The sequence below is a fragment of the Lithobates pipiens genome, unplaced genomic scaffold (assembly GCF_037356315.1).
Source record: "Lithobates pipiens isolate NorthernLeopardFrog02 unplaced genomic scaffold, aLitPip1_a1.2 Scaffold_16, whole genome shotgun sequence".
Classification (NCBI taxonomy): domain Eukaryota; kingdom Metazoa; phylum Chordata; class Amphibia; order Anura; family Ranidae; genus Lithobates; species Lithobates pipiens.
In genome coordinates this window covers 52,062,618-52,087,690 of record NW_027507748.1, presented here as the reverse complement: position 1 = coordinate 52,087,690, position 25,073 = coordinate 52,062,618, and the positions used below count along the sequence as shown (strand labels likewise).

The window sequence follows — 25,073 nt, the reverse complement described above, 5'->3', positions numbered from 1 at the left end:
ATTTTTTTCAAAATTGTCGCTCTATTTTGTTTATAGCGCAAAAAATAAAAACCGCAGAGGTGATCAAATACCACCAAAAGAAAGCTCAATTTGTGGGGAAAAAAAGGGACAGCAATTTTGTTTGGGAGCCACGTCGCACGACCGCGCAATTGTCAGTTAAAGCGACGCCGTGCCGAATCGCAAAAAGGGGCCTGGTCCTTTGGCTGCAAATTGGTCCGGGGCTTAAGTGGTTATAATGGAGTAAATGAAAAGAAGCATCAGAGGGGGAGAGTTGACTTCCTCTTTAATTAATATAACTCAGTGTAAAGATTTCTGTGTTTGCAGAATGTTTTTTTTGAAAGAGAAGGAAATTGGAATGAAACTACCATAGATCCCAGTAGAGAAAAGGTAAAAGGTGAGGAGTTATATCAAACACCTTGTTTGATGTACTTGGATATTTAATAAGCCAGGATTTTTTAAAATGATTTTTATGGTTTTATTTTTTTGAGAAATTACTGAATTGGAGGAAATGATGTGACCCGGGAAGTCATGGATTCCCAACTCTGATCATTATGATGATGTTGTATAAACTGTCCGGGAACTGTACATAAGCAGGTTACCAAATCAAACTTCGTCGATTTATTGTACCTAAGCCAACTTCTCCAGCCTCCAGTTCACACAGAAAATAAGGCTTCATTTACGTCTGGACGTTTTACTGATTTTCTAAATCCAATGGCAAGCAAAAACAAAATATTCAGCATAGTCTAAACTCTGTGGTTACAGTCCCCGCTAGGCATGTAAAAATAGCCTCTATTACACACCCACACATTTCACTACTGCTGTAAAAGTAATTACCCAATCGGAAAACAGCCGCCCCACAGAAACTTTATGAGACGTGATTTGCAGAGTATGTATGTGGCACTCACGGACTTTCAAATACATTTTGTATCTGTGCCATTTTGGAGAATTTTGGAAAAGTAAATTTACGTAACGCAAAGGAAGACATATCTCACTGTCTCCTAAAGTATAGTTTAACCACTTTCAGACCGGACCAATTTGCTGGTCAAAGACCAGACCACTTTTTGTGATTCGGCACTGCGTCGCTTTAACTAACAATTGCGCGGTCGTGCGACGTGGCTCCCAAACAAAATTGACGTCCTTTTTTTCCCACAAATAGAGCTTTCTTTTGGTGGTATTTGATCACCCCTGCTGTTTTTATTTTTTGCACTATAAACAAAAATAGAGCGACAATTTTGAAAAAAAACACATTATTTTTTACTTTTTGTTATAATAAATATCCCCCAAAATATATAAAAAAAAATTTTTTTCCCTCAGTTTAGGCCGATACGTATTCTTCTACATATTTTTGGTAAAAAAAATCGCAATAAGCGATTATTGATTGGTTTGCGCAAAAGTTATAGCGTTTACAAAATAGGGATAGTTTTATAGCATTTTTATTAATAATTTTTTATTATTTTTTTTACTAGTAATGGCGGCGATCAGCGATTTTTATTGTGACTGCGACATTGTGGGGGACCCATCGGACATTTTTGACACATTTTTGGGACCATTGTCATTTATACAGTAATCACTGCTATATAAATGCAGTGATTCCTGTGTAAATGACACTGGCAGTGAAGCGGTTAACCAGTGGGTGGCAGTGTAGGGGTTAAGTGTTCCTAGGGGCGTGTTACTAACTGTGGGGGGGTTGGGCTTTCATTTAGTGAACACTGATCTCTGCTCCAATCACATGGAGCAGAGATCAGCGTCACTAGTTTCTAGGCAGAATGGAGAAATGTTGTTTACAACAGCACTTCTCCATTCGGCCGCTCCGTGAGACGATCGCGGGGATGCCCGCGGCGATCGAGTCCGCGGGTCCCGCGACCGGACTCACGGGGGTCCCGACCAGCGCGGGGGCGCACCGCCGGCGGCGCGCTCCCGATGGCAGGGCGGCAAATTTAAAGGGACGTACATGTACGCCCATTTGCCTGCCCGTGCCATTCTGTCGACGTACATCGCCGTGCGCTGGTCGGCAAGTGGTTAAAGTGAAGTTTACAATAAATACAAATGAATGAATAATACATTCAAATTCATATAGAAAGCTGCTGCTGAATGGGATGTTTTGCAAGCTATTATTTTTTTAAAATACAGTAAAACCTTGGATTGCGAGCATAATTCATTCCAGATACATGCTTGTAATCCAAAGTACTTGTATATCAAAGCAAATTTCCCCATAAGAAATAATGGAAACTCAGATAATTCGTTCCACAACCATTTATTCACAAGTCCTTCAGTTTATAGTCCATATAAAAAGATTATAGCAATGTGACCAGGTTGTGTAACCATAAAATGTCCATCCATAAATGGAAGCCTCCACAAGGGGATTAGAAGCAAAATCCAGCAGGAGCTCCAGAGTATAAAAGAGAAGAGAGGCGCCTCTAATGCCCCGTACACACGGTCGGACATTCCCACCACAAAATCCGTTGGATCTTTTCTGACGGATTTTGGCCCAAACTTGTCTTGCATATACACGGTCGCACAAAGTTGTCGGAAAATCCGATCATGCAGAAAGCGGTGACAACACGTGCGACAGGACTACAAAGGGGCCAATAGCCAATAGCTTTCGTCTCGTAATTTGATCTGAGCATGCACGGCACTTTGTCCGTCATAATTCTCTACACACGATTGGAAAAAGTCTGATCGGATTTTTGTTGTCGGAAAATTCTAGATCCAGCTCTCAAACTTTTTCCGTCGGAAATTCCGACGTAAAAAGTCCGATAGAGCCCACACACGATTGGCTTTCCGACAACATAATTTCGATTGGACTTTTTCCATTGGAATTTCCGACCGTGTGTATGGGGCATAAAGTGTAGCAATATGTTGCTAAATGTTGTATCTTCATTAAATCTAACAGTATTGCTACATTTAGAGGCGCCTCTCTTCTCTGTTATACTCGGTAGTGACATGATGGTACTTGTATATCAAGACATCGCTTTTATATCAAGTCAAAATTTATTTCTAAAATGTTGCTTGTCTTGCAAAACGCTCTCAAACCAAGTTACTCTCAAACCAAGGTTTTACTGTAGCTTACTACAAATGTACAGAGTTGCAGTCTGATCACTGAGGGCAAGGAATAAGGTGGTCTACTCTATTTATCACCCGCTAGGCAAAACTAACTATTAACCCCTGAGTTGGGGGGGGGGGGAACCACAAGTTTTTTTTTTCTGGAGTTCAGCTTAAACACTTGAACTCTGGAAGGCTCCCCCCCCCCCCCCCCCCCCCACCCTTCATGACCATGCAATTTTTTGCAGTACGGCACTACAGTACTTTAACTGAAGCTTGCGGTCATGCAACACTGTATGCAAAAAAATAAAAAAGTATGTCCTCTTTTTCCTTTTTCTTTTGGTGGTATTTGATCACCAATGCGTTTGTTTTTGTTTTTTTTGTGCTATAAAAAAAAAAAAAAAAAGACCAACAATTTTGAGGAAAAAAAAAACAATATTTTTTACTTTCTGTTTAAAAACATATCCAATAATTTATTTATTTTTTAAATCGAATTTCTTCATAAATTTAGGCCAATATGTATTCGGTTACATGTTTTTGTTAAAAACAAATCCCAATAAGTGTATATTGATTGGTTTAGGTGAACCTTATAGCGTCTACAAACTATGGGATATATTTATAGAATTTTTATTTATATATTTTTTGTATACTAGTAATGGCGGACAGACACTGACACTTTTTGGGAGTCAGTGACACTAATACAGTGATCAGTGCTAAAAATATGCACTGTCACTGTACTAATGACACTGGCTGAGAAGCAGTTAACATTAGGGGCGATCAAAGGGTTAACTGTGTGCCTAGCCAGTGTTTGTGTTTACTATGTGTGCTGCTTTTACTAAGGGAAGAGATGGATTTTATGCGAACGGTGGGTGCTGGATGGCATCGAGCGGGTGACACCCACACATGGGATTCTGCTATGCATTTTCACAGCAGCAGCGGCCCACAGGTGAAAGTCTGGAATCACGTGTATACACGTGATCTGGTGAACAGCTACTCACCCTGTAGCAGTAACACTGCCATAGGGTGGTCGCTAAGTGGTTAAAGTTGTAAACCCTTCCATATACCCAGTGAAGTGACTGGCCTCAGGTGATACACAGAGATTGAACAAATCCCCCTGCATAAGTTGTACCTGTTTATCTGCTGTCTTCTCTACAGCTGTTCAAATTCCAGTATTTATAAAGCTTGTCTGAGTTGTCAGAAAAGCAGGGTGTGTGGAGCTGATATTACACTCTGCAGAGCTCAAAGAGGAGATCACTGAGAGCTGATTGGAGGGGAGGGGCACACCCCCCTTTACATAGCACACAGGGACAGAGGCTGTCAATCCCAGGCTGCGTGCTGGAGCTCCCTACCCCTGTTTCTTGTTCACCACTTGGTGTGAGGAAACGTTGTCAGAAGCGACTCATGCAGATAGCAGAGGAACGGGGCAATGGATAGAAATGACACTTATTGTTCTGGATTGAGACAAGTACACACTATAGAGGGATATGCTTTGTTCGTATTTCATGACTGAGGTTTACAACCACTTGAAGAAGATATACAGTGGACACATATTTTCAGCTATTATTACAGTGTTTACCCCAAAGTATATTGACAGTCAAAATTCCTTAAATTTTTATGTAGAGGGAAAGAGTTAAAAATGTGATGGGTAATCATTTTTACCTGTCTAACCATTTTTCATTATAGTAGTCAATGTAAGTAATTGCAGATCATCCACTAGAGGGAGCTCTGTATTCCACTACAGTCACTCAATTCTTCCCACTTAAAGTGGAACTTCATTCATTTTATCATCTTTCCATCTATCAAATCTTCTGCCCTTCTTGTTGTTTTAACTTTGGATAGTAAAACATTTTTATTCTGAAAGTAAATACCTTATACAGCCCACTTCATGTTTCTTGTCTGGTCATTAGCCTAGTCTTATGACATCATACACCACTCTCTCTCTATCACTCTCTTGACAGTTTGCCAGGTAGGGAGGGGGGAAGAGTCATAAGAGGGCCAATCAGAGCTGCAGAGCTGGAGGTGTGTCTGTGTAAATCCAAGAAGTGAATAGGCAGCAGCTTTTGCTGCCCACAGTTAAAATGGATGCAGCCAGACTCAGCGGAGGGAGATTTCTGCAGCATATTTGGCAAGTACAGAATCACAGTATATATAAAATAATATGCAAAGTGGATGGAGGGAAGCTTCAGAATGGCAAATATTTTTTTTATTACAAATTATGTGAGCGGACTGCAGTTCCTTCTTTAAAGCAAACTATACTCCCTCAGTCAACATTAACTATTTGTAATACTTATGCTCCTAGAATTAGTAAGTAGAGATGAAGGTATATTATATTTACCTGTTTTAAAAGTGTTTTTTTTTTTTTACATTTCTTTAGTTGCTTCCTGGTTTCTGGCCTAGGCCAAGATACTATACATGGATGCAAAATGAAACAATATATATCTGGGATATGTTTTGTTATACGTATACAATGAAATTGTATTTGTGTTTGGTGTGTAAAAGTTCTTGAAAATAAAATATAGAATTTACAAAAAAATAAAAATAAAATACTATACATCCCAGGAACCTTCATCAGGGCTGTTTTTCTTTCATCTGTAGGAGGGGCTTTCTCAGCTAAGCACACCCTCCTGCCTGCATGCCTGAGCCAACGGCTGATAGATTCCAGGAAGTAAATGCTACATGAATCACCCGCCCCACTAAAAAATTGCCGCAGCTAGAAATACTAGGGGCTGTTTTTCAAAAGCATTTCTCAAAAAAAAAAAAAGCATATGGGCATGAATGGATGGGGGAGATTGCTTTGAATATTCAAAATGAATTGATAGTGTATTCAGCTTGTAGAGCTTAGATGCAATTTAGTTCCTCTCTAAAATATAAGCCAGACCTAAGAAAAAAACTGGTGGAAGCATAGAAACATAGGCCTAGGTCAGGCCATAGAAACGTAGGCCTAGGTCAGGCCATAGAAACGCAGGCCTAGGTCAGGCCATAGAAACGCAGGCCTAAGTCAGGCCATAGAAACGCAGGTCTAGGTCAGGCCATAGAAACGCAGGTCTAGGTCAGGCCATAGAAACGTAGGCCTAGGCCAGGCCATAGAAACGTAGGCCTAGGCCAGGCCATAGAAACGTAGGCCTAGGCCAGGCCATAGAAACGTAGGCCTAGGTCAGGCCATAGAAACGTAGGCCTAGGTCAGGCCATAGAAACGTAGGCCTAGGTCAGGCCATAGAAACGTAGGCCTAGGTCAGGCCATAGAAACGTAGGCCTAGGTCAGGCCATAGAAACGTAGGCCTAGGTCAGGCCATAGAAACGTAGGCCTAGGTCAGGCCATAGAAACGTAGGCCTAGGTCAGGCCATAGAAACGTAGGCCTAGGCCAGGCCATAGAAACGTAGGCCTAGGTCAGGCCATAGAAACGTAGGCCTAGGTCAGGCCATAGAAACGTAGGCCTAGGTCAGGCCATAGAAACGTAGGCCTAGGCCAGGCCATAGAAACGTAGGCCTAGGTCAGGCCATAGAAACGTAGGCCTAGGCCAGGCCATAGAAACGTAGGCCTAGGTCAGGCCATAGAAACGTAGGCCTAGGCCAGGCCATAGAAACGTAGGCCTAGGTCAGGCTATAGAAACGTAGGCCTAGGTCAGGCCATAGAAACGCAGGCCTAGGTCAGGCCATAGAAACGCAGGCCTAGGTCAGGCCATAGAAACGTAGGCCTAGGTCAGGCCATAGAAACGTAGGCCTAGATCAGGCCATAGAAACGTAGGCCTAGGTCAGGCCATAGAAACGTAGGCCTAGGTCAGGCCATATAAACGTAGGCCTAGGTCAGGCCATAGAAACGTAGGCCTAGGTCAGGCCATAGAAACGTAGGCCTAGGTCAGGCCATATAAATGTAGGCCTAGGTCAGGCCATAGAAACGTAGGCCTAGGTCAGGCCATAGAAACGTAGGCCTAGGCCAGGCCATAGAAACGTAGACCTAAAAAAAAAAAGAAAAAAAAAAGATACAGTACATCTCTGCAATAAATATACATTTTCTATGTTATATCCCTTTAGAGACCCTGCAAGTACAGAAAAATACCTTGTGATCTGCAAGAAATGCACTCAGCTACTAATTTATTGTTATGGTACAGCGTTTTTGTGGCATGAATGGTGTCAGCCCTGCCCATTGACTTTCGCTAAACTACGGAAACCACCCCCCCAGGCCTATTCTCCACAACATAAAGGCTACTTGTCCTGTAGTCCCAAGAGAAGAACTGGGAGGGCTAGATAACACAAGAAGTTTTTACAGAAGTGTTAGAATAGAAGGCAAAACATTTTTGGTTTTGGACAGAGTAGAGAGGGGATAGAAGGCCTTTGGGGTTTTTGTCGCTGTCTAGTGGGTTTGCCGTTTAGTGGGTCAATAACAAGGAACTTTCGGACGTTGCATGCTTGCTCCTTGATAGGCAGGAAAGCAAGGATCAATATAACAGCCCACAACCTACAGCTTTAAAATCAAGTCAGCAAAAGTAGCCTTAATATTTGTACCTTCAGAGCGTCACTTTAGAAGTACCGAGTTAGGATATCAGCCACAAGGAGTGCATTGTTTTCACGGAGTGGACTCAGACTCATAGGCTAGGTTCACGATGTGCGTTGGGATTACGTGCAATAATGCGTACTTTCCCAAAATACAAAGAAACGTGCCACCCTTTAGCAGATGTGCAGTGGAGCCATTCGTTGTTAACGACACCCCCACACATCTGCAAACATGTTTTTTGTTTTTTTGTTTTTTAAACCCGTGGTGGTGCGCAAAAACAAAAACACCTAAGTGTACAAAAAAAGTACATGTGAAAAACACACACTTCCCTTCTGAAGAATTAGGACTCTACGCTGACCTCCCAAGACGAGAGGCTCCTGACAGGGGCAAGGCTCAATTTGGTCCACCTAGCCAAAAGGCCTGGCAGGCCCCTCTCCTCAAGGTCAACTGAAGCTAACAAACAAGTACTAGGTGAGGGGCACTCCTAAAGAGAAACCCCCCGGATCAGGGGAAGAAGGAACCTAATGCCAAACATCCTCCCCCTAGACTTCATGGTAGGTCCAGAAGTGACTGTGTAGGTGCATAGGCTAGGCCTTATGGCCTGGTAGCAAAAATTGCCCTGGAGTTATCCAAAAGGCCTACCCCAAGAGGCACGGTGGGGAAAAAAATATTAGATGACGTGGCCTTGTGCTTCACACAGTAGTTTTCCACGCCAAGTGATACTAAGAGCATCCTTGAGGAGAGACCAACTTCTAGGGAGCACTGACACCATGGGCTCTCTGTCTTTCCAGCCATTGGTCAGACCAGGTAGCACTATTCAAATCAGAAGGCACTGGGTCATGCAGAACCGTCCATGCCTAGGGAGTGCTCCCAATCCACATCTTATGTGGTTCACCCTCATTCGGTTTCTTCACCTATCAGGAAGGCTCCTCAGGACCCCCATCATACCAGCAGAGGTACTATACAGCCAGCCATTAATATGAATATTATGGTCGAGCACCCCTACTGGAAAATTATGAGAACAGATACTACACCTGATCTTAGCCAAAAGGCAGAGAAGCACATCTGCAAACGTGCCACAGCACCATGTGGTTTGGTACGGCACATTTTTGGAAGCGTCAGGGACTTTTCCACATTTCTCATGCATAAAGGGGGCCAATGAAGTGAATGGACTGCTGTGCGCATACACATACACATACACATGTGCAAAAATTCTTCTAGTTTTGTATTTAACCACTTGCAGACCGGACCATTTTGCTGGTCAAAGACCAGACCACTTTTTGCGATTCGGCACTTCGTCGCTTTAACTGACAATTGCGCGGTCGTGCGACGTGGCTCCCAAACAAAATTGACGTCCTTTTTTTCCCACAAATAGAGCTTTTTTTTGGTGGTATTTGATCACCCCTGCGGTTTTTATTTTTTGCGCTATAAACAAAAATAGAGCGACAATTTTGAAAAAAACGCATTATTTTTTACTTTTTGTTATAATAAATATCCCCCAAAAATATATAAAAAAACATTTTTTCCCTCAGTTTAGGCCGATACGTATTCTTCTACATATTTTTGGTAAAAAAAAAAATCGCAATAAGCGATTATTGATTGGTTTGCGCAAAAGTTATAGCGTTTACAAAATAGGGATAGTTTTATAACATTTTTATTAATAATTTTTTTTTTTTTACTAGTAATGGCGGCGATCAGCGATTTTTATTGTGACTGCGACATTGTGGGGGACCCATCGGACATTTTTGACACATTTTTGGGACCATTGTCATTTATACAGTAATCACTGCTATATAAATGCAGTGATTCCTGTGTAAATGACACTGGCAGTGAAGGGGTTAACCAGTGGGTGGCAGTGTAGGGGTTAAGTGTTCCTAGGGGTGTGTTACTAACTGTGGGGGGGTTGGGCTTTCATTTAGTGAACACTGATCTCTGCTCCAATCACATGGAGCAGAGATCAGCGTCACTAGTTGCTAGGCAGAACGGAGAAATGCTGTTTACTCTGCATTTCCTCCATTCGGCCGCTCCGTGAGACGATCGCGGCGATCGAGTCCGCGGGTCCCACGACCGGACTCACGGGGGTCCCGACCAGCGCGGGAGCGCGCCGCCGGCGGCGCGCTCCTGACGGCAGGGCGGCATTGAATATTGGACGTACCTGTACGCCAATATGCCTGCCCGTGCCATTCTGTCGACGTACATCGTCGTGCGCTGGTCGGGAAGTGGTTAATTAAGGAGTTGTGGCATACGTGCATATGCACATGTACGCACGTACGATACTGATGAGCAATGCTTTTTTCTCTTTTTACAGATCTATACAAAACGCAAGCTTACGTGTCTGTGTGTACAGGCCAATTAAAAACAAAGGGCTACATTTAGGTCAGTAAAAAAAAAATGCCAGACGGTCTAAAAATTTGGCTTTTTTACACATCCAAGTGCAAGAACCCTTTCATAGTTTCATAGTTAGTAAGGTTGAATAAAGACACCAGTCCATCCAGTTCAAACTGAGTGAGTGTCTACAATTGTCCCTATCCCTGTACATTGCACACTCACATCGGTACCTACCCTCAAAGAGCCCACAATCCAAGGTCCCCATTCATATACTAGGGCCAATTTTGGACAGAAGCCAAATAACCTACCTGCATGTCTTTGGAGGGTGGGAGGAAACCAGAGTACCCGGAGGAAACCCACGCAGGCACAGGGAGAACAGGCAAAGTTCAGGCAGGTAGTGTCGTGATTGGGATTTGAACCAGCGACCCTTCTTAATGCTAAGTGAGAGTGCTACTCACTACACCATTGTGCCACCCTTCGATTCATTTAAATTTAAAAGTTTGCATTCAAATATGTTTTGCTGCTTTTCTCTATGCATTGCTTATGTGTCTTGCATGTATTTTATGTTTTTGTTTGCATTTTTCTCCCTTTCCTTTATGTCATTTCCTTTTCTGTCCTTTCTCCTAGCCTGAGCTTGGACAACACATGTGAAATGCAACACATGTACATGCATTTCCAGGAATTTTATATGTTTTCCTTTATTCATATGAAACCTAAAAACGGTTGCAGAAGACATTTTACTGTAAAAATTAAGAATTTGCAAAAAAAAAAAACGTAGCAAAAATGCAGCATTTGGCTTTCTTTATTAGCAGATTTGAGCATCTATAGTGCAAACATTCAAAACCTATCCTCACAAACTGTATTATTCATCATGACGTGTGTGTACGCATGCGCACAGGTTACAGCGAACATACGTGGCATTTATTAAGGGTGGTTTGCTATAGAATCTATCAAAGGATGCCAGCTAGGCCTTGGCATACTTAAAATAAAAATGAGATTTTTCTCTGCGGTTTGTTGGTACTAGCTGGTAGCATTTTTGAGATGCACATACCATATAGGAATAAAACCGCATCAAGTGCGTGTGGCTATCATTAAAGGAGACTGTAAAACACTGTAACCCTTTCGGCTGCCAAAGTCATTTATTTCACTTTGGTCATGCATGCTGAAATGCTCATTGTGTACATGAAAAAATCCCCAACACATTATATTTTCTGAGAGCAGAGGGTCCATAGAATGACATAATGTCAGCTGAAATTTTATATGTAATAAAATATTAATGCAGCTGTGTGTCTTTAGATTAAAAAAAAATCAAATACATTTTGGTCCACACGAACTCAGTACAATCTCCATATTTTTTTGTAATATTTAAAAAAATGAAACTGATGCCGCGTACACACGATCAGACTATCCCGCGGACTTAGTCTGGCGAACAAACCGCCGTAAAGTCCGCCGGACTGTCCAAACGAGCGGACCTGCCCACACACGGGACTTTTCCAGCGGACTAGGTACTTTTGAAATGAACGGACTTGCCCACACACGGAGGAAAGTCTGTTCATTTTGAGCGCGGCTCCAGGAAGCTGGGACCAGCGAATGAAGCGTCGCTGGCCCCGTCACCTGGTATGGACTTAATGGTGAAGCCCTACGCCGAAAAAACAGCATGGGGGACCCCCCTTAAGTCCATATCAGACCCTTATCCGAGCACGCAACCCGGCCGGTCAGGAAAGGGGGTGGGGACGAGCAAGTGCCCCCCTCCTGAGCCGTACCAGGCCGCGTGCCCTCAACATGGGGGAGTGCTTTGGGGAAGGGGGGGCACGCGGCCCCCCCACCCCAAAGCACCTTGTCCCCATGTTGATGAGAACAAGGGCCTCTTCCCGACAACCCTGGCCGTTGGTTGTTGGGGTCTGCGGGATCCCGGCCCCCCCCACCCTATGTGAATGAGTATGGGGTACAATGTATGGGCACTTGAGATCCAGCCCACAGCGCTGCTGCACCAGGCTCCTTCCTCTCCTCGCACACTGTGCCGATCAGTGTGAGGAGAGGGGAGGAGCTGAACCGAACATGGTCCAGTCTGTTGACAACTGATCGCTCCATCATTAGACGGGGTGATCACGTGGTAAAGGGCCGCTGTCATTGGCCCTTTACCCCCTTCCATGACGTGCCGGGTCCGGAGGACCCAATGGTCATGGACATTTCCAGGTGTGCTTCTGGGAATATGCCCTCCCAGAGTTATCCAACTGCGCAGTAGCCATCATTCAAGACTTTAAGGTTGAATATAGTTTTTATTACGTTTTTTTAAAGATACAAAAATAACACAAATGAAGCATTGAAAAAAAAAGGGGGGGGGGGGTGTACAACATACGTTCAACACATAGAACATTATATCTTACAAATATATAAAGGTTTACAAAATGTTCTGTACAATATAAAACCCAACCATGCGGTGCCATCTGTCATGGGGCACCACCTGGAATATACAATCTATAATCAAACTGTTGGGTGGGGGAGGATATGGGGAGGGATGATCTGGGAAGGGGAGGGGGGGGCTCAGCAGAAAAATATTAATACCATTTTAATTACTTGCAGATTGAGCTATATAGGAGTATCAAATCATTTTCATTAGTAATTAAGAACTTCCTGTGACTTCGTATTAAATATATATGGGGCCTCATCCTCAAGTGGACACTCCATTGAGGAGGAGGTCCGAGGAGGAATGGTGAATCCGTCATTCAAAACTTTAATGATGGATTAAGATTTATTTTACCCTTAGGCACGAAGGGATTAATTGGATCCTGTCTAAATTGGCCCTAGTATGTGTATGTATGAATGTGAGTTAGAGGCCTTATATTGTAAGCTCCTTGAGGGCAGGGACTGATGTGAATGTACAATATATATGTAAAGCACTGCATAAATTGTCAGCGCTATATAAGTATCTGTAATAGATAAATAGTAAATAAAAGAAAAAAACTATGTATGGTGAGGGTAATAAAAGGGTTAGAGGACAACTTCACATTGAATTCCTCCTTTAAAAATACCCTCACCGTTTCAGCGTAGTTACTTGCTTTCATTACTACTCCCAAGTTCCTGGGTGGCCTTTGCAGTAAAAACATCCCAGCTGCGTCCTGCGCCTAGCCCCTATGTTTCCTATGAATGGTCCATATTCCACACGATGGCCAGAGGACACTTCAATATGGACCAATTATATATTTTTATAGAAAAGGCTGTGCAATGCCAAGGCAGGGCCACACAGTGAAGGACTCAGGGGTGTGGATAAAGGTATGGTATTTTATTGGGTGATAGAACTTGTGACATTGTCCTTAAATTCTATAAAGGAGTAGAGGTGGGCTATTGTACTGCATGTGCTGATCATTGTGCACATGCTCAAAAGTTTTAGTACTAGTCAGCATACGGAATTCCATATGCTAGTGCTTAGAAAACAGATTGAGAAATGATAAATAATTGTAGTTATGCTGGCACTTTCATACGACGGCATAGTGTGGTGGTTGTTTTAGCTTGGTGGATGCATGTTTCATGGTTTAGTAAGCTGTTCTCCTTAAAAAAAATTTAGGTTTTTATAAAAAATGTTTGACGTGCAAATTACGTGGTACGCTTTATTGCAACAGGAGTATAAAAGACACATTATTTGGATGTTCAACACTCATTGCAAACCAGGACAGAAACATGCGCATTAAAGATCAAGGTATGATTATCTAGACAGGTGTTTGGATTGCGACAGCGCCTGTGGACGAACGTTCGCACACATTCACTCACACATGCAGGCACCCAATCCAATCATATACTCCTGGTCCTGTTTATTTTATTTAGTAGATCAGACTCCATAAATGATCCCCAAAAATAATAACCGGCAATTCCGATATAAACCACTCACCCAGGTTCCAAAAATATTTATTGTGATCGGACATCCTCTATAAACCGAACTTCACGTGCTTTTATTTCATTTTATATAAATAAGAATTTTTGTGTAGTAGCTTCCAATACTCATAAACAATATTGTATTTGTCCCAGTTACATGATGGAGGACTCCATAAAGCAGGGCCGACCACTTGATGTATGGAGGAGTAACATTACCCGGGAGCCGTATTGAATCCAGATGGAGAACAAGTGGTTAGACTGTACTCCTAAACACCTTGACCTGATTGGTTTATTCCCCGTCAATGCCATTCACAATACATTACGGCTCTAACAAGCAAAGGAAAAGCTCCAGTTACATCCTCTGAAAAAATCCAGTTGGGATTACTGTGCAAAATGAGTTTAGCATGAATGTGTTTTTGTGTGTACAAGAAAAAGCTGATTTTTACTGGCCGGATTGTGTCACATCAGTTTTTTCTTAAGCAAGGAACAAGGAAGTGACCGCTCCTGCACACTTCCCATGGATGGCTGCTGGTCATCTGTCCAAGTATCTGACTTCCTCCTCTGCAAATTGTGATTGCTATTCTGGTTTTGACCTTAACCCCCTACCCTCTGGTTTTGACCGCTTGTCTGTCTGCCAGCTGTCTCCACCCTCACCCAAAGAGATTTGGCCCTGCCTGCACACTACTTGCCCTGACCTCTGTCTGTTTATGGAGCTCATGCCAATGGGGCTAGTCAACGGCCCAAAACGAAAGCCTCGTACACACAATCGGATTGTTGGCCAACAAAACCGTGGACTTTTGTCTGAAGGGCGTTGGCTCAAACTTGTCTTGCATACACACGTCACACAATTGTTGGTCAACAATCATGAACGTAGTGACATACTACGTGGCTTTTCAGCTCTTTAGCACCACCCTTTGGGCTCTGTCTGCTGATTTTGTATTAGTAGAAGTTTGATGAATGTTGATTCGCGCTTTTCATTTTGAGCTTTTCAATTTGTTTCTGAACGGCCGTTCATCAACCAACCATGTTGCAGAATCGGAGGAGATAACTGGTAGGCCCATCCAAAGTTTGGGAGGTGGACATAGAGGGGGAAAAAATGTTTGATTTAAGGGACCTCTATCTGTTTACAGGGCTCCTGCCAGTGGAGCTAACTTGCCCACCACCCAAAACTTAGGGTCAATGTCAGGGTCAACCAACCATGTTGTGGAATCAGAGGAGATAACGTCAATGTATTATTGACCTTGGAGTTATTGCTTTGACATTATTTTTTGGGTTGAATACTGATTTGATTTGTTATATTTTCTATATTTTTGGATGCATAGAATGCACATTTTGGTTAAGTTCTATTGGCAGATAGCATGTCTAATTTTATTTGTTTTCTTTTTTTAATGCACAATAATAAAAAAAATTGTGTAGAATAATACTTGGCTATGTGTTTTACTTCAAATGACAGTTTGGGAGTAGGCAGTTACAGTTAAAAAAATACAATGTAAAATTGACAAGGGACACCAACATAGTTGTATATTTGATCTTAAAAACTACAAGATAATGGTGTTGTGGTAACTTGCCCAAAAAAAAAGCATAATAATATTATTCTTGATATCATTTGAAAACAAAAGCCTTTGAAAATTAGTTTGCAATAACTCCATCAGTATCACCAGCAAAGCAGCTTCATTATTATCCCATTAAAGAAGAAGAGAATTGTGCGCTGCATTTCAAGATTTCATAATTTGCCACGTCACAAATGTTAATTCTCCATTACGAACGTTAGTTTACAAGACCGACCGCTTCTGGCTCGTACTTGCTTCCGAGCATGCGTGTTTGTACTTTGGACTTTTGATTGACGGACTTGTGTACACATGCTCGGAAAATCCGACAACACACATTTGTTTGCGGAAAATTTTAAAACCTGCCATCCAACATTTGTCTGTGGAAAATCCGACAACAATTGTCTAATGGAGCGTACATATATACATGCATACATATATATATATTTTTGTATACTCAGAAGACTTGTTGGTATTTGTTTAGACTCAATTAATTGAGTTATGATTGTACTATATATAGTGGTGTACCATTATTTTTGTACTACTATTTTATTGACTTGAATTTTCCTTCTCCTGATCAAAATAAAATAATTGAAGAAAATTATATACATATAATGTTTTGGATTTTCTAGCAAAAAATACAGATTTTAACTTGTAAGCAACAAGTGTCAGAAAAAGGATTTGTCTTTAACTGCTTCGCGCCCGCCCTATAGCCGAAAGACGGCTACAGAGCGGACGCTAACTGCCGGGAGGCCGTTCCTGAACGGTCTCTTGTTTACTTCCGCAATGCGCGCTCCCGCGAGCGTGCATCGGGGAAGTTCTGTGCTGGCCGTGTCCCCTGGACACAGCCAGTCACAGATCGCTGTAAACGGCCAATCACAGCGGCCGTTTACAGCGCGATCGGCGTGTCCAATGAGAGATGATCTCATATGTAAACATATGAGATCATCTCTCAGCGCCGCTCTCCCTCCTCACACAGACAGCGTGTGAGAGGGGAGAGATGAACGGCTGCAGCGGCCGTAAGTAAAAAAAAAAAAAAAGGAAAAAAAAGTGCCATCCGCCCCAGTGCCATCCTCCCCCAGTGCCATCCGCCCCAGTGCCCTCCTCCCCCAGTGCCATCTGCCCCAGTGCCATCTGCCCAGATCATACCTGGAGCTCAGCTTTCAAACACCTGGCAGTATCTTATGTGAGATCTGTGCAGTTTAATTTCCTGGGTCTGCACATCTGCTGCGACCATTATGAAGAACCCCCGCCATTCCTGCTGGTAGAAAGCCATAGGATGAGATGGAAGGTGCAAATGTGGGTGGGAACAAACATGTTGAGTAGCCAGGACACGTAGGGGTCCAGGTGTTCGCTCCTCAGGCTCTACCTATATCTAAACCATCCATTTTGGGTGGACTGGCCTTTTATATGAGCTAATGTTTACCAACACTTAATGGGGTGGGTCACCTTGCAATTTACGCATGTATTAGTTGTAATTATGTACAATGTCTTCCAGATGTTTTGAAATAACTATGAATACTTGGTAAAGGTTTTTTAAGGTCTTAGTTATGGTTTGCCCAAAACTATAAATTGAACGATTTAAATGTAGCTGAACCCAAGAACAAATGATTATTTTGACCTAGTGAGTCTGCCAGAATCACACTTCTGGTTGTAGAGTTACAATGTTCACTTTATGGAGGAGCAGCCTTGTCACCCTAGGATAGGAAGAGTTTTAGGACTAGAGAACACCTCCCTCTCCACACCTATATGACATATAGGGAGACATTCTGTTGTTCATAGAGAGAACTGGGATTAATGTAACCGATAACAGCACAGGCACCTACAGGAAGTTATCAGCTCACAAGATTTTTGCCAGGATCAACAAGTATTTTTTTGCACTTATTGAACTGATATAACACAACACAGCTTTTATTGTTTAACCACTACAATACAGGGCACTTTCGCCCCCTTCCTTCCCAGCCCAATTTTCAGCTTTCATCGCTCTAGCACTTTCAATGACAATTGCGCGGTCATGCTACACTGTACCCAAATGAAATTTTTATCATTTTGTTCGCACAAATAGAGCTTTATTTTGGTGGTATTTATTCACGACACCGTTTTTATTTGGAAAAAAAACAATATTTTCTTTTTTCTATTTTAAAAGAAATCCAATAAAATCAAATTTTGTCATAAATTTAAGCCAAAATGCATTCTGCTACATGTTTTTGGTAAAAAAAAATTCAGTTAAGTGTATAATAATTGGTTTGTGTGATCACGGACATATGTACGCAAATGATCATGTACAGATGTGTGCAGGTGATCACATACATATGTGTGCAGATAATCATTGGAACATGTGATTTTAGTGGGACATATGTGGGGGACATGTGTTTTTTTATTTGGGGACATGTCTTTTTATTATTTGGGGACATGTGTGGTGACATGTGTATTGTGGTGACATGTGTATTGTGGTGACATGTGTGTTTACACTGTGTGGTGTGTTGTGTGTTTACACTAGACTGGTGATCAGTTAGTAAAAAGCTGTAAAAACAGCTCATACTCACTGATCACCCGCCGGCTGCAGCGATCTGCTCTCCTCTCCTCAGCCAATCACAGAGCCCTCCTGCCGATCCGAGATCTGCGATCCCCCTCCTTCTGAAGGATGTTCCTGAACGTCCTATCAGAAGTAGAGAGCTCCCACCCGGCCGTATATGTACATTGGCCGGGTGGGAAGTGGTTAATTACTAGACAAAAAGAAAGCAAATAACAGTTCAATGTTAGGGTTTACTTAAAGTGGAGCTCCAACCAACAGGGAAAACTCAGCTTTTCTGCCTCCTCCCTCCCCCTGCTGCCTTATTTGGCACCTTTTGGAGGGGGAGCGGGTTACATTGTTTTGACAGGTACCCACTCCCACTCCCAGCTCAATATGCCATGATGAAGTGAGCTGAAAGTTCGCCCCCCCCCCCCAGCCATCTTTAATATTGATTGGGCCTGTGCAAAAAGTTTCTTAGGGCCCCCCTCCCCCCTTGCAATTTCACTCTCCACCTTCTCTGAGACATAAAATAAATAGCAGCTAGACTTAAAATCAGTTTACTGTATCAGACCAGGCAGCAATTGCAATTGGTTGCCAGAGGTTACAGCATATCATTACTGCTCACTGACTGGTGGCTAGAGGTTACAGCACTCCTTAAGGCTCACTTATTAGTTGCTAGAGGTTACAGCACATGATTTCTGCTTGTTGATTGGCTGCTAGAGATTACTGTACAGTAATACTGCTTGGTTGCTATAAGTTACAGCACATCATCTCCTCACTGCAGCGGGGCATGATATACATATGAATACTGCCTTTATTTACATATCAATTCCGTTGGCCTCAGCTATTTACATATGCATGTCACTGCTATTTACATATGAATGTCGCTTATTTACATGTAAACACAGGGTCTGCAGGTGAGTCATCTGTACACAACAATAAGACAGAGCTGGGCAGCATTAGTAGCAGCATTTCACACTGAGATAGCAGGACACAGCACAGGACTAAAACTTCAAGGGACAAGGGAATGTAAACTGGGATAGTTGGCAAGTATGAGGCAGCTGCTTTGGGCCCAACAACGACAGGGCCCCTTTTGCCCTGCCTTAAAGATGGCCCTGCCAGCCCGCAGCCAGCCCATTCACAAACCACATCGCTATCGGTCCATGTGCATTAGGAAACTGACTGTGAAGCCGCAAGGCCAAGATGGCGGCTGGATGCCTGGACAGGTAGATACCATAATAGTAAAAGTCAGCACCTACAGTATTTGTAGCTGCAGACCTTTAATTTTTTGGGAGGGGGGCCGGAGCTCCCCTTTAAGCTGGGTACACACAGAGTTTTTTTTAATTCGTCGGCTGCGAGTGCGGATCGAATGCTGGTTTTCCAGATGCTTTTTGATAGAACACGGTGGTCATTAGTGTGGCTCCAGAAAGCAGTGCGCACATACAGAAAATTGTCTAGTTCCTCCTGAACTTATATGTTAATTTATTTAATAAGTAGAATTTCCCCCTGTACATGGTAGAAAATTATTTAGGACCATTGGAAGAATCTGTAAAAAAAAAAAAAAAAACTCAGGAGTATGTCTCCTGGAAAGTCCCCAGCTATGTTCATGGCAAAATTTTGCCCAAAATTGGAAAATCCCATTGTCTCTTCGTCTGCTGTACAATGATCCCGGTAGACAATGCTGCAATATTGTTCAGGGAAAGATAGTCATTTTTTTTTTAGGAGAAAGTATTGTTATATAACTTATTTTACTGGAAATTCCTCCCAAAATAAACGCTGCAGATAAAGACTTTGCTGCTAATCTGATCAGAATCTTCTGAAACATCAAGAAGGTTTTGAAGTGGCTTGCCAGGAGAACACTTTGCCTCAAAGCTATAGTATCAGGGAGAAAAGCACATTCAATTTAAATTAATATACTTGGCCAGACAGTGATATTAAAATTCCTTTTTTCTCCTCCCGTGATGGCAGCTTATGGTATGACAGCTCGTCCTCTGCAAACATCTACAGAGTTATTGCCTTTGTGTAGCCTTGGGCTGCACCATATGGTTCCGATTTGAGAAGAGTGACTTTCATGCCATCTCCTTCAACCTATGCAGATAGCAACAGGCTTTTACGTGTTCTGTGCCCAATCTAAATATATGCTTGAAAGTGTAGTTTGGCAATGCCTACAAGGGGGGGAATGTTAACCCATCAAGAGGTTCTGTAGATTACCCTGGCATTGTTGGAGCACACAAGGCCATGTTGCTGTGTAAAGCCCCCCGGGTTGCGGGGCCTGCTGTTAACATCTAATACTGACCCCGTGTTACAGTAGGCCAAGGATTGCTAAGCCTACCGACCTAAACCTCTCTGGAGACAGTCCCAATATGCACATCTTTCTTTATTTAGAAAGACATTATTCACATCTCCTGATAGCCATGCACCCAATTGCAGTAGGACAGCTCATCCTCTACAAACATCTACAGAGTTATGGTATTTGTGTCGCCTTGGGATGCACCATATGGTTCAGATTTAAGAAGGACTTTACTTTCATGCCATACCCTTCAACCTAGGCAGAATGCAACAGGTTTTTGCATGCTCTGTGCCCAATCTAATGTTTCCAGGCCAACTTGAAAGTATAGCAAGGAGGACTGTTAACCCATCAAGAGCTTTTGTACCACGTCCATGCATTGGAATGCTCACGTCCATGCTGCTGTGTAAAACTCTAAGGTTGTGGGGCCTGTTGTGAACAGCTAATCCCACCACAAATTGCCCACTGCACCGCCGGAGCCTTTCTGCAGACATTGCACACTCCCAACCTGTAAACCCTTGTCTATATCGAAAGACATTACTCACATCTCCTGATAGACATCCAACCTGCACTTTTGAAGGCAGAGAGGTTGCAATGCATAGGTAGGTTCACGTGTATCTGGTGCAGGGGCTTCAATGTGGGTTTCAGCTCTAAATTCTTGATGTTTTTTTATGCGAGCACTGACATTTTTATTGCGGACAAACATTATATAGACAAAGGTTTGTGGATACCTGACTATCACACCCACTGTATATGGGCTCACTGGGTATTACAGCACACAATCCTGCACATTAATATAGTGTCTCCGCTTCACCTTTGCAGCTTTAAGAGCCTCTACTGTTCTGGTAAGGCTCTCCATAAGTTTTTGCAGTATGTCTATGGAAATGCGTGCCTCTGAAAACAATTTGAGGTGAGGAACTGAGGATGGGTGAAAAAACCTGGATCAAAATCAACATTGAACCCAAAGGTGCTCAGTAGGTTTAAAGGGGTTGTAAAGTTAAATGTTTTTTCATCCTTAATGCATAGAATGCATTAAGGTGAAAAAACATCTGACAGTGCCGGCACCCCCCCAGCCCCCCGTTTTACTTACCTCACCCCCCGAAAGTCCCACGCTCGTCCCCCGATGTCCTTTCCACCGTTCAGCCTGGCCGCTGATTGTCTGGAGTGAATGGATGGAAAGCAGTGCAGCCATTGGCTCGTGCTGCTGTCAATCACATCCACTGACGCAGAGCGCCGGGGGGCGGGCCGCGTGATACAGCGAGCGGCTATAGCTTCTCACCATGCGAGGGAGCTCTCATGAATGTGAGAAGTACTTGCGGGAGGAAGCCGAGACAAAAAAAAATTCACTTTACAATCCCTTTACGGTCAAGGCTCTGTGCAGGCCACTCGAGATCCTCCACACCAAACTCCTAAAACTATGTCTTTATGGATATTTAAAGAAGTTCTCTGAACGTCCGTTCAAATATCTCACAATAATAGTACCAATAATAGTACCAACATCCCAAAAGAGATATATATACACAAAAAGTTTTCAATGTAAGGGACTTTAAAGGTACCAAAAATCAAGAATAAAGAAAATTATACTAAAAAAACATAGATTTATTTAACACATACTCCACATACATATAAAATCCAACATTTAATACATTTCCCTATGGACCATAGGGAAATGTATTAAATGTTGGATTTTATATGTATGTAGAGTATATGTTAAATCAATCTATATTTTTTTAGTATATTTTTCTTTATTCTTGATTTTTGGTACCGTTAAAGTCCCTTACCTCCAAACTTTTTGTGTATATATGTCTTTATGGAGTTGGCTTTGTGCACAGTCTTAGCCCCTGTACACACGGTCGGAGATTTCGACAACCAAATCCGTCGGATTTTGTCCGTCGGATCTTGTCCAAAACTGTTGCATACACACGGTCGGACAAAGTTGTCGAAAAATCCAATCTTTCAGAACGTGATGACATAATTTCGTTACGATGGGACTACATTCAGGCTAGTAGCCAATAGCTTTGATGTAGGAATTTGATCTGAGCATGCGTGGCACTTGGTCCGATCAAAATTCTCTACACATGATCGGAGTATGTCCGATCGGCCCAGTTGGTCGGGAAATATTTCCAACAAGTTGGAAAATTGGGTCCGACGGATATTCCAACGGAATCAGTCCGATGCATACCACACACAGTCGGATTATCCGACAACACTGTCCGATAGGACACATTCCGATGGATTCTCCGACCGTGTGTACAAGGGCTTACAGGGATAGAAATGGTCCTCCCAAAACTGCTTTGGAAGTATACAATCGTCTAAAAATGTCTTTGTATGCTGTAGCATTAACAGTAACCTTCAATGAAAACTCCTAGACTTAAAGTGGTTGTAAATTCTATGCATTAAGATAAAAAACCTTCTGTGTGCAGCAGCCCCCCCCCCCCCCCCAACACTTACCTGAGGTCCCTCTCTGTCCAGCAATGTCCACGAGTGTCTCAGCCATCCAATATTCTCCCTCCTGATTGGCTGGGACACATAGCAGTTGTGCCACTGGCTGCAAAGTCAGCAAGCCAATGGGGGAGACGGGGCTCCGTGTCTGAATGGACACAAAGAGCTGTGACTTGGCTCGAGAGCCCCCATAGCAAGCTGCTGACTGTGGGAGCACTCCCCCGGAGGGAGGGGCCAGGAGAGCCGATGAGGGAACCCAGAAGAGGAGATTCCGGGCTGCTCTGTGCAAATCCACAACAACATATTTGTTAATTTTATAGGAAAAAAACAAGACTTTACAATTGCTTTATCTTGTAGAGCTGTCCACATACCTTTAACCATATAGTGCATTATAGCAAAAGGTTGCACTGACACCAAAAAATAACATTCTTGTGTGACTATAGATATTGTAAATGTATGCTCAGGGATTAAAGGTTAGGATTAGGTGAAGGTTTACAATAAGAGGTAGGGATAGAGTTGAGGTTAGGGGTCAAATTTTTTACTTTGGCATTATAATAATGTTTCCTGCTTTGCAGAGAAACAAAAACCAGCATATCCCCACTGACAGGACAGAGATCTGTATTGTTTACATTCACAGAGCTCCGTCTGGTCATCCTCTTCGCTGTTTAGAGGGTGACGGCGGTCAATCATTGGCCGGCACTCGCTGATCGGCCTGTGCTGTGACTAATCGCAGTGCCCCCTATCTGAAAGTGTCGGATCACGTACTACATCCATGGTCCAACTTCTCTCCTGAGGCGGTCAACAAATGGTTTAATTGTGTTATTTATATGTATCTAAATATCCAAGTTGCTGATTGCCTTATGGTGGGCTATATTTGAATATCAAAAAACAGATTTTTTTTTTGTGTGTTTTTTAAAGCTGTTGTTTTCTTTGAAGTCATTTCAAATTGACTTCATACAGAGACCTGTAGTGCTGCCAAGGGCTGGGAAGGAGAGCTGTCTGACATCATAATTCATATGACCAGCAGACCAAGATCGCTTCTGGAAACTGGTCTGTCTTGGCCATTCAATATTAACTAATCGGCAGCTTTGGGTGGGCCAGATTTAAACCAAAAAAACACAACGATCTTTTATTCTTTAATTTAACATTTTAATTACGTAGAAAACCAAGTGGGCAATTGCGGATTACAATGTTAGGTTATGGTCGGCAAGCATGGTCCACCTTAACATGAAGACAACACCTGTGCCTAAAATTCAGGACCTGCTTGTCACGGGAGGAAATGTAGACACTCGGTAGAAGACAGACATCCCGCCACACAACACAAACCATTGCGGTTGATAGAGAAACATTTTCATCTGAGCCAAATAAGTCACACTTCTGGACAACGCTCAAGTTTCCTGCAGTCGAGGAGCCAAAACTACCACCGCGAGGAGGACTTCTGAAGCCAGTCAATGAAAGCCTTGTTGTTTAATTAATCCTAACACATTTTTCATCAAGGAGAAATAACTGAGCAGAGCCAAATCATGTCTTGGGCCTCTCTAATATTAGCTCAGATTTTTTTTTTCTTTCTATTCAGGCGAGGTTTAGAGACACTTTCTTATGGCCAGCTGCTGATCTCATATGTCACAACTTTGTGAAACAGGGCAGAGAGACACTCTTCTGCTGCACAATGTTTTTTTGGCAAAAACAAGACCTTGCCACCCTCTTTTCTTTTTCCTTCAACCATGCTTCTGTTATAACAAAACTGGTCCAAAAAGATCCGTACACCCGCTCTTCAAGTACCACCACTGCGCAACAGCTGCTACTTTAACCTCTACTGCCTCGGAAGGATTTGCCCCCTTCCTGACCATTTTGTTGCGATACGGTACTGCGTCACTTTAACTGACAATTGCGCAGTCGTGCGATGCTGTACACAAACTAAATTGATGTCCTGTTTTTCCCACAGATAGAGATTTCTTTTGGTGGTATTGATCACCTCTGCGATTTAAATTTTTTGCTCTATAAACAAAAAAAGAGCAAAAATTTGGAGAAAAAAGCAATATTTTTTATTTTTTGCTATATTAAATATCCCCCCCAAAAATATATAAAAAAAAACAAATTTCTTCCTCAGTTTAGGTCGATATGTATTCTTCTATATATTTTTCATAAAAAAAAAAAGGCACTAAGCATATATAGATTGGTTTGCCCAAAATTTATAGCGTCTACAAAATAAGGGGATAGATTTCTGGCATTTTTATTATTCTTTTTTTTTTTTTAATAGTAATGGCAGCGATCTGTGATTTTTATTGAGACTGCAACATTGCGGCAGAAAGATCAAACATTTTTGACCCTTTTTTGGGACCAATTTATACAGAGATCAGAGCTAAAAAATAGCCACTGATAACTGTATAAATGTCACTGGCAGGGAAGGGGCTAACACTAGAGGGCGATCAAGGCGTTAAATGTGTGTCCTACGGAGTGATTCTAAATGTAGGGGATTGGACTGCCTAAATGAGGAGACATATCGCTGTTCATACTTAGTATGAACAACAGATGTGTCTCCTCACCCCT

General features: G+C 42.5%; 1 protein-coding gene and 1 pseudogene across 1 annotated transcript in view; both read right to left on the bottom strand.

The window, feature by feature from the left end:
* Nucleotides 1–25,073, bottom strand: part of ERG (ETS transcription factor ERG) — a 374,857-nt gene that overhangs the window by 190,226 nt on the left and 159,558 nt on the right. The gene's annotated exons all lie outside the window — the stretch shown is intronic.
* LOC143986388 (U2 spliceosomal RNA) lies at nt 8,486–8,598 on the bottom strand (annotated as a pseudogene).